The following is a 9,963-nucleotide window of genomic DNA, read 5'->3' as shown; positions in this document are numbered from 1 at the left end:
GGATGTCCACTCTCACCACTCTTATTCAACATAGTTTGGGAAGTCCTAGCCATGGCAATCAGAGAAGAAAAAGAAATAAAAGGAATACAAATTGGAAAAGAAGAAGTAAAACTGTCATTGTTTGCATATGACATGATACTCTACATAGAGAATCCTAAAGATGCTACCAGAAAAGTACTAGAGCTAATCAATGAATTTGGTAAATTTGCAGGATACAAAATTAATACACAGAAATTTCTTGCATTCCTATACACTAACAGCAAAAGATCAGAAAGAGAAATTAAGGAAACAGTCCCATTCACCATTGCAACAAAAAGAATAAAATACCTAGGAATAAACCTACTAAAGGACGTAAGAGACCTGTACTTAGAAAACTATAAGACACTGATGAAAGAAATCAAAGATGGCACAAACAGATGGAGAGATATACCATGTTCTTGGATTGGAAGAATCAATACTGAAAATGACTATACTACCCAAAGCAATCTACAGATTCAATGCAATCCCTATCAAATTACCAGTGGCATTTTCTACAGAACTAGAACAAAAAAATCTTAAAATTTGTATGGAGACACAAAAGACCCCAAATAGCTAAAGCAATCTTGAGGGAAAAAAACGGAGCTGGAGGAATCAGGCACCCTGAATTCAGACTATACTACAAGGCTACAGTAATCAAGACAATATGGTACTGGCACAAAAACAGAAATATAGATCAATGGAACAGTATAGAAAGTCCAAAGATAAACCCACGCACCTATGGTCAACTAATCTATGACAAAGGATGCAAAGATATACAATGGAAGAAAGACAGTCTCTTCAATAAGAGGTGCTGGGAAAACTTGACAGCTACATGTAAAAGAATGAAATTAGACATTCCCTAACACTGTACACAAAAATAAACTCAAAATGGATTAAAGACCTAAATGTAAGACCAGACACTATAAAACTCTTAGAGGAAAACATAGGAAGAACACTCTTTGACATAAATCACAGCAAAATCTTTTTTGATCCACCTCCTAGAGTAATGAGAACAAAACCAAAAATAAACAAATGGGACCTAATGAAACTTCAAAGCTTTTGCACAGCAAAGGAAACTACAAACTTGACAAAAAGACAGCCCTCAGAATGGGAGAAAATATTTGCACATAAATCAATGGACCAAGGGTTAATCTCCAAAATATATAAACAGCTCATGCAGCTCAATATTAAAAAAACAAACAACCCAATCATAAAATGGGCAGAAGACTTAAATAGACATTTCTCCAAAGAAGACATACAGATGGCCAAGAGGCACATGAAAACCTGCTCAACATCACTAATTATTAGAGAAATGCAAATCAAAACTACAATTAGGTATAACCTCACACTGGTTAGAATGGGCATCATCAGAAAATCTACAAACAACAAATGCTGGAGAGGGTGTGGAGAAAAGGGAACCCTCTTGCACTGTTGGTGGGAATGTAAATTGATACAGCCACTATGGAGAACATTATGGAGGTTCCTTAAAAAACTAAAAATCGAACTACCATATGACCCAGCAATCCCACTACTGGGCATATATCCAGAGAAAACCTTTGTAATTCACAAAGACACATGCACCCCAACGTTCATTGCAGCACTATTTACAATAGCCAGGTCATGGGAGCAACCTAAATGTCCACTGACAGATGAATGGATAAAGAAAATGTGGTACATATATACAATGAATTATTACTCAGCCATAAAATGGGACGAAATTGGGTCATTTGTAGAGATGTGGATAGATCTATAGACTGTCATACAGAGCGAAGTGAGTCAGAAAGAGAAAAACAAATATTGTATATTAACACATATATGTGGAATCTAGAAAAATGGTACAGATGAACTGGTTTGCAAGGCAGAAATAGAAACACAGGTGTAGAAAACAAATGTATGGACACCAACTGGGGAAAGTGGTGGTGGTGGTGGTGTGGTGTGATGAATTGGGAGATTGGGATTGACATACATACACTAATATGTATAAAATAGATAACTAATAAGAACCTGCTGTATAAAAAAATAAATAAATAAAATAAAATTCAAAATTTCAAAAAAAAAACTGTGTAAAATGCACATAACATAAAATTTATCCTCTTAACCATTTTTGTAGTGTACATTTCAGTAAAGTATATTCACATTGCTGTGCAATCAATCTCCAGAATTTTTCATCTTGTATGACTAAAACTTTATACCCATTAAACAAAAGTGCCCCATTTCCCCCTCCCTTGGCCCCTGGCAACCCCCATTCTCTTTTCTGTCTCTGTGAATCTGACTCCTCTGGGTACCTCATATGAGTGAAATCACATGGTGTTTGTCCTTTTGTGATTGGCTTATTTCACTTAGCAGAAAGTCCTTGAGATTCATCCATGTCGTAGCACAGGTTAGAATTTCCTTCTTTTTTAAGGCTGAATAATGTCCATTGTATCCATATGCCACATTTTATTGTTCCATTTTATCCCTTGATGGGCACTTGGGTTGTTTCCACTTTTAGCTGTTGGGATGGTACTGCTATGAACGTGAATGTGGAAATATCTTTTTGAGTCCTCGATTTCACACCTTTTGGGTATATATCCAGAAGTGGAATTGCTAGATCACAGGGTAATTCTATGTGTAATTTTTTTGAGGAACCACCGTACTTACTTCCACAGCAGCTACACCATTTTACATTCCCACCAGCAATGCGTGAGGGTTCCAATTTCTCCACATTCTTGCCAACAGGTGTTATTTTCTCTTTGTTTGTTTGTTTGTTTGTTTGTTTGTTTGCGGTACACGGGCCTCTCACTGTTGTGGCCTCTCCCGTTGCGGAGCACAGGCTCCGGACGCTCAGGCTTAGCGGCCGTGGCTTACGAGCCCAGCCGCTCCGCGGCATGTGGGATCTTCCCAGACCGGGGCATGAACCAATGTCCCCTGCATCGGCAGGCGGACTCTCAACTACTGCCACCAGGGAAGCCCTGTTTTTGTTTTTGATAGTAGACATCCTAATGGGTATGAGGTGGTATCTCAATGTGGTTTTGATTTACATTTCCTTAATAATTAGTCATGTTGAACATTTTTTTATGTGCTTATTGTCCATTTGTATATCTTCTTTGGAGAAATGTTTATTCAAGTCCTTTGCCCATTTTTAGTTCATTTAAAAATTGTTGAGTTGTATGAGTTTGTATATTTATACATACATATTTGTATATTTATCCAGTTTGTATGTTCTGAACATTAACCTCTTATCAGATACATCATTTGCAAATTTTTTTCTATTTTGTGGGTTGTCTTTTCACTCTGTTGATGGTGTCTTTTGATGCATAGAAGTTTTAAATTTAGATGTAGTTCAATTTATCTACTTGTTCTTTGTTGCCTGTGCTTTTGGTGTTATATCTAGGAAATCATTGCCAAACCCAAAGTCATGAACCTTTCTCCCTGTTTTCTTCTAAAAGTTTTATAGTCTTAGCTCTTATGTTTAGGCCTTTGAGTTCTAATAAAATTTTTTAAGGTTTTTGTTTATTTATTATTATTATTTGGCTACATTGGGTCTTCGTTGCAGTGCATGGGCTTCTCATTTGCAGTGGCTTCTCTTGTTGCAGAGCACAGGCTCTAGGCATGTGGGCTTCAGTAGTCATGGCACATGGGCTTAGTTGCTCCACGGCATGTGGAATCTTCCTAGACCAGGGATCGAACCCATGTCCCCTGCATTGGCAGGCAGATTCTTTACCAGTGCACCACCAGGGAAGTCTCTCTGATAAATTTTTCCATATGATGTAAAGTAAGGGTCCAACTTCATTCTTTTATATGTGCATATCTTGTTTTCTCAGCACTATTTGTTGAAAAGATATTCCTTTCCTCATTGAGTTGTCTTGGAACCCCGTCAGAACTCATTTGTCCTTATGTTCAAAGATATATTTCTGAGCTACTGATTCTATTTCATTGATTTGTCTATGCAAAAACCACACTGTTTTGATTACTGTAGCTTTGTACTATATTTTGAAATCAGGAAGTGTGAGACCTCCATCTTTGTTCTGCTTTTTCAAGACTGTGCTGGCAGTGCAGGCTCCTCCTCCGGGCTCCACTTCTGCTGGAGATGGGAGATGCAGCCCAGCCAGCGACATTTCCTCCCTGTGAATTTCTAAGGGGGCCATCCGACCTTGTCCTACCACAGTGGCCAGGCCACCACCGCCCACGCATTCGGGAGCAGGGTGTTGCAGCTGCAGTCCTGGCCTTGGTGTTTGGCAAGCAGAAGCCCCAGTGTGCCAGGATCATGCAGCCCCTCTCCCAGCCTGGCAAGCCCTGGGCATGAACCGTGCTGAGGGAGGATGGCAGCCTATGGGATGGAGAAGAGCAGCAAGAAGAAGACTGAGAAGAAACTTGCTGCTCGAGAAGAAGCTAAATTGTTGGCGGGCTTCATGAGCATCATGAATAACATGTGGAAACAGTGATTTAAATCCACCACGAACTGTAGTTGAATCTACAGTCTACCCAGGGATTTGTACCCAGGGTCAACTTGACATCATGCTGGGAGGTACTGATTACAGAACCTTGTTGACAAGCTACATAAATCCAAAGAAAATATTGTGTGATGTGATCCTTAAAGTCCAGCAAAGAAAGATACCTGCTCATCATGTCCTTGCTGCAGCCAGTCATTTTTTTTTAACTTAATATTCACAGCTAACATGCTTGAATCAACGTCCTTTGAAGTAGAATTCAAAGATGCTGAACCTGACCATTATTGAACAACTTGCGGAATTCGCTTATACTACTAGAATTTCTGTGAATAGCAACAATGTTCAGTCTTTGTTAGATGCAGCAAACCAGTACCAGATTGAACCTGTGAAGAAAATGTGTGCTGATTTTTTTGAAAGAAGAAGTTGATGCTTCAAATTGTCTTGGTATAAGTGTGCTAGCAGAGGGTCTAGAGTGTCCTGAATTGAAAGCAACTGCAGATGACTTTATTCATCAGCATTTTACTGAAGTTTATATACTGATGAGTTTCTATAACTTGATGTCAAGTGAGTTACACATCTTCTCAATCAGGACACTCTGACTGTAAGAGCAGAGGGTCAGGTTTATGATGCTGCAGTCAGGTGGTTGAAATATGATGAACCTAAGTGCCAGCCATTTATGGTTGACATCCTTGCTAAAGTCAGGTTTCGTCTTGCATCAAAGAATTCCTTAAGTAAAACGGTACAAGCTGAACCACTTATTCAAGACAATACTGAATGCTTTAAGATGGTAATAAGTGGAATGAGGTATCATCTCCTGTCTCCAGAGGATCGAGAAGAACTGGTAGAAGGCACAAGTCCCAGAAGAAAGAAACATGACTACTGCATTTGGAGGCTCCCAACCAGTCTTGTAGATATTTTAACCCAAAGTTGAAAAAACAAGATCAGTATTCTGCAGGACCCTGGAAGTGAGACTGTAACTTCAGAATTCTTATTTGATGTCTTACTTTGCTCTTATAAATGGCACATACTTAATGCTCTTCTGTATACTCAATCACAAGATTTTAGACTTCCAGTGGAAAATTTAAATAACTGAGGATATAATTACTAATGAAAACATCCTCATTCCATCCATTATTACTTATTCCCTAATGCTAATACCATTAGAATCCCATTACAATATTTATTAAATATTTCTATTAGAAGTACCAGCCTCTCCTTTCTTTCTTCTAAAAACTTCATCTTGAAAATGTCCACCATTTACTATTATTTAAATGTAATATTTTTATATAAATTGGTTGTCTTTATTATTTCTAATATTAAAACAATTGAGGAGGACTTCCCTGGTGGCGCAGTGGTTGAGAGTCCGCCTGCCGATTCAGGGGACACGGGTTCGAGCTCTGGTCTGGGAAAATCCCACATGCCGCGGAGTGGCTGGGCCTGTGAGCCATGGCTGCTGAGCCTGCGCATCTGGAGCCTGTGCTCCGCAACAAGAGAGGCCGTGATAGTGAGGGGCCCATGCACCGCGATGAAGAGTGGCCCACGCTTGCCACAACTAGAGAAAGCTCTCGCACAGAAACGAAGACCCAACACAGCAAAAATAAAAAAAATAAAAAAAATAAACAAACAAAAAAAACAATTGGGGAGGCTGATTTAATTATAAGTTATTCTTATTTACTTTGACTCTCCCAAGGCTAACATTATTTCATTATTCAATTCAAGTAGATTGCTTAATAATAAGTACTGTATAAGAATTGTTTTAAAATTCTTGAACTTAATATTTTCAGAGATGTTAAAATGGTTTTAACTATCATTAAATGGAACCCATTGATGTGTGTCCTATACTAGCCCCAAATGATTATTTTCACTGAATTGATCTCCTTCAAAGAGAACAATTTAAGCAGTACTACTTAACTGAATTATCTAGAATTAAGCCAATATTCCTATAAAATCTTACCTTTAGATATTCCTTGGATATCATTTGTGAGAGGCGGCAAATATTTGTATTAATGGCTGACTGAAAAATGATAAGAAAGAAAATCTTAACATTGTTTCTAGTAGATCAGTTGATAAAGTAGTAGATAAAGAAATCTTGCTTTGCTATACTGAACTGAAATGATATTGTTCTTGTCATGGTCCTTTCATGAAGCCTGCTCAATCTCCCCTTCCCCACCTGTACCTGTTTTTAAAGTTTTCAAGTGCTTAATGATTACTAAAAGAGTTATTTATCTGAATCCAGTGCTCTATTCTATTAGAATTGGTTTTCTCAAACTGTAGCATGGGAATATTTTATAATATTGATGCCAAAATAAAAGTTGACTTAATTGAAAAAAAAAAGACTGTGCTGGCTATCAGGTCCCTTGATATTCCATCTGAATTTTTGGATGGATTTTTCTATTTTTGCAAAACACACCACTGCAATTTTGACAAGGATTGCATTAAATCTGCAGATTGCTCTGGGAAGTATTAACATATTAACTATATTAAGTCTTCCAATCCAAGTACACAGATGTCCTTTCATTTATTAAAAAATTTCTTTTGGTAACATTTTATAGTTTTCAATGTATAAGTTTTTCACCTCCTTGGTTAAGTTTATTCTGAAGTATTTTCTTCTTTTTGATGCTATCGTAAATGGAATTGTTTTCTTAACTTCCTTTTCAGGTTGCTTATTGCTGCTGTATAAAAACACAAATGATTTTTGTCTGTTGATTTTGTATCCTGCAACTTTGCTGAAAAAGTTGCAAAAAAACCCCAATTGTCTCTTTGAAGGAGATCAAAACTGATTTTTGTGAGTGTGTGTGAGTGTGTGTGTAATCTTTGTGAGTGTGTGTGAGTGTGTGTGTAATCTTTAGAGTTTCCTACAGTATAAGATCATGTCATCTGTGAACACAGATAATTTTTCTGCTTCCTTTCCAACTATAATCAATTCCATTTCTTTTTTTGCCCAATTGCCCAACTGCTTTGGCTAGGACTTTTAGTACTATACTGAATAAAAATGGTGAAAGCAGGCATCATTGTGTTGTTTCTCTAGTCAAGCCCTAGATTATGTGACTCTAGTATTCATTTATACTTCATCCATCCATTTATCAACCATTCACTGGGTTGGTGTTTCCTGAGATGTGATTAAGCAAGAAGTTGTGCCAGCCAGAATTGAGATGCTGAAGGTGCAGGGATTCTTAGGGCAGCCTTTGCCCTTGGGGACCTCACAGCCTTCTCAGTAGAGACAAGTGTGGCTGTGGAACGCTGCATTACCAGTCATTCACTAATCACTGCTCCACTCTTATCAGAAAGATTGAACAGCATCACCATACATGACTCAGGCATGGTCACATGACTTGCTCTGGCCAGTGAAATGTGAGCAGAGTTATGGATGTCACTTCCTGAGAGAAGCTTGAAGGTGTGAGCATTGCCAGCACTGTTCTCTCTGCACAGGATCATGGACATAACATGCTGCTCTGCTAACTGAGTCCCTGAGAGAAGACAACAGAGAGCAGAGTGCAGCTGACCCAGGGTTGATGTGTAGATAAAGTAAAGACCCACGAGATGTTGGGTCTTTTGTTACCACAGTATAATCTAGTCCATCCTGACAATACTGCACCAATCATGCAGATCTACTAGTAACAGAAGCAAAATTCTCTAGTCTCTTGGAACTAAAAATATCATTTATTTTTCTTGTTCTTGGCCTGGCTTTCTGATAGAACTGGTCTGATATGTCTAAATATACAAACTCCTTTTGTTAAGGTGTAAATATCACTCAGATATCTAATTCAAACTTTATAGTGTTTTGAATTTTATACGTTCTATGCTCCAGTCAGTTAACATTACTGTCATAGGAGATGTGAATGCTTAGCATCAAATAATGGTTACTCTAAACTCTCAATTGGAAAATCTGAATTTGAAAAGCTGTTTCCTCTTGACCACACCTCTAAGTAAGTGTCTGATTCAGAGAGGGAAATACAGGACAAAGCTAACCTATAATCACAACTAACAGTATTAGATGGCAGCCTATAGACTCAGGGTAGGGAAATGTTCACATATAGTAGTATCAATCATTATTCATTATTCATATATTGTTATTAAATTATAGTATTATAGATTATATAACATTACAGATTATTATCAGTCAGTCCTCTATTATTCTCTATCCTTGAAAGGGAGGTTTTAGGCCAAGCTAGAGGTAGTCATACTCCCCCTAAATCCATGTTAACTCTTTAAACCCAGTATGCTTTGATGGTTTGGTAAAACTTGCAAGGAAAGCCAAATGGAAGCAGTAAAGTGTGCAATTTTGAAAAGTTCACACAAAAAGAACTCAACTTTTAAAACGAATTCTAAAAAATGACTTTTTATAGTAGATCATAGTAGATTAATATTGGACACCAGTTTTCATTAACTGCTGATAGGATTATATCTTTCCACTTCACACATTTGTATCATTCCAGATTTACATCAACACTCTGTCTAGATGGGACCCAGTATCACCACCCTCGACTAACATTCAATGTTGAGAAGTGCCCTAAGAGAAGATCTTCTACTTCAAAATGTAATGTCATGGGGGCACAACTCCTCAGAGAAAACTCAAATTATAGTATGCCTCATTTTAAAAGTTGGAAAATATTCTCTCTCTTTTGCTACAATTGCAGATCCTTTATTTTTCTAGATATCTCTCTTTCCATCTCACCCCATCTCACCTCAAACAGCTTTGCTGTTGGTGAGGTGTAGTGCAGCTGACTTCATGTAATATCTTGTATGAGGAATAAAGGACTTAAAGGAAGGTCTAACCTGTAATATCACTGGGAGAATCAGAATGGAAATGCTTTTACACAAAATCATGTCTTAGTTTCCACTTTTTTTTTTTTTTTTTTTTTTTTTTTTTTTTTTTTTTTTTTTTTTTTTTTTTGCGGTACGCGGGCCTCTCACCGTTGCGGCCTCTCCCGTTGCGGAGCACAGGCTCCGGACGCGCAGGCTCGGCCGCCATGGCTCACGGGCCCAGCCGCTCCGCGGCATGTGGGATCTTCCCGGACCGGGGCACGAACCCGTGTCCCCCGCATCGGCAGGCGGACTCCCAACCACTGCGCCACCAGGGAAGCCCAAGTTTCCACTTTTTATAAAGAAGTATTTCAAAATATTTTTCTTAAGACAGATTGTTTGCATACAATTAAATTCAACCATTTAAAAATTAATTTTTTAGTAAATAATCTTTACAATTTAGTAATTTTTAGTAAATTTATGGGATTGTACTACATCACCACAATGCAGTTCTAAAATGTTTCTATCACCCTAAAAACCTTCCTTGGGCCCATTTGTAGTCAGTCCCCAATCACTGCCCACCTCCCATTGCCCCCCCTACAGGCATCCACTGATCTGCTTCCTGTCTCAATATGTTTGCCTTTTCTGAACATTTCATATAAATAGAATCATTCTGTTGGTCTGCATGTCTGGCTTTTTTCTCTCAGTGTAGCAGTTTTGGGTTCACCTCTGTTGTAGTGTGTATCAATAGTTTGTTCCTTTTTACTACAGA

This window comes from Lagenorhynchus albirostris, chromosome 7, assembly GCF_949774975.1.
Source record: "Lagenorhynchus albirostris chromosome 7, mLagAlb1.1, whole genome shotgun sequence".
Taxonomy (NCBI): domain Eukaryota; kingdom Metazoa; phylum Chordata; class Mammalia; order Artiodactyla; family Delphinidae; genus Lagenorhynchus; species Lagenorhynchus albirostris.
The sequence above is the reverse complement of the archived record's forward strand: the minus strand, read 5'-3'. Positions refer to the sequence as shown.